Here is a 1,239-nt window from a genome sequence, read left to right on the forward strand (position 1 = left end):
CTTTTCCTTTTGCTTGTATCCTCGTGTCGATCGATTGACGTTGACGACAGCTCATACACTTCCATAGAGGAAGTTACATTATGTGATAGCGTGGTAGTTTAAGGTGATCTCAGAAACAGGAAGACGAAAAAATGATTATTTCGCACTTGCAAAAATACATTCCATTTCGCATATTTTGCATTTTTTGCGAAACACTAACTGCCAAGAATATTCGTGTCTGAAAGTTGATTGTGAGTTGGTGGTTTGCAAGAATTGAACACAACCAACATGGTATTGGATATAGCAACCTGATTATAGTCCAGTCGCATGGTGTGATACAGTGGTTGTGCAACACAACACCCAGATATTTGTAGTGTTGAACACGACGAATCTGTTGTTCGTGTAGCATCATATCAATTGGTAATTTGGAATCAAAGTGCTGTGACCACGGAAACTGAGTATGTTGCATTTGACTACACCAAAACTTGTTTGGCATTGTTCCATTCATTGTGCAAGTACACCAGATGCCAACTGGAGTGATTGATCAGAGTCGGCAAATATCACGATATTGTCGACATACATGAATCCTCACATTGATGGTGATTTACACAATACTCATGCAATGACAATCGGTTGATACCATCGTGTGTGTCATTGATGAACATGTTGAACAACAATCCGACAGTGGATATCACTGCCGGACTCCATGTTCAATTGGAAATGGACCAGAAACCAATGATCCAGTCTGAGCATGAGCTGATGAGCATGTGTGCAGTGCTGTTAGCAAGACCAGTGTGCGTGGTGTCAATCACATATGCTGCAGTTATCATATCAAGGCACCAACCGTGACAGTGTCGAATGCATTTTGAATGTCAATCAACACAACAATAGTATTGGGCTGCACGCACTGCTGTCATTGAACAATATCGACTAGTGAACCAACCAGCACAACACACTTGTTTGGTTTGAAATCGACCATGTTCGGTGGTGACGAGTTTGTTGAGCACCACGATCAATCAATGTGTGTTTGCAAGACCTTGCATACCAGTTTATGACACACATCAATCAGTATAATACCGTGTTTGTCGTTTGTATCAATGTGATCACCGTTATTGTTGTCGATATATGCAATCAGCACAATGGGTACAGTGTATGCAGACTGCCATCAGGTTGCATAGTGGCCGTCAACATATTGACTGAACTGTGTGTAGCAGGACACGAGCAAATGGATTGGGTGGTTCATCAGGTGTAGCATCATTT

This window comes from Batrachochytrium dendrobatidis (genome assembly GCF_000203795.2).
Source record: "Batrachochytrium dendrobatidis JAM81 unplaced genomic scaffold BATDEscaffold_6, whole genome shotgun sequence".
NCBI classification, from domain to species: Eukaryota; Fungi; Chytridiomycota; class Chytridiomycetes; order Rhizophydiales; genus Batrachochytrium; species Batrachochytrium dendrobatidis.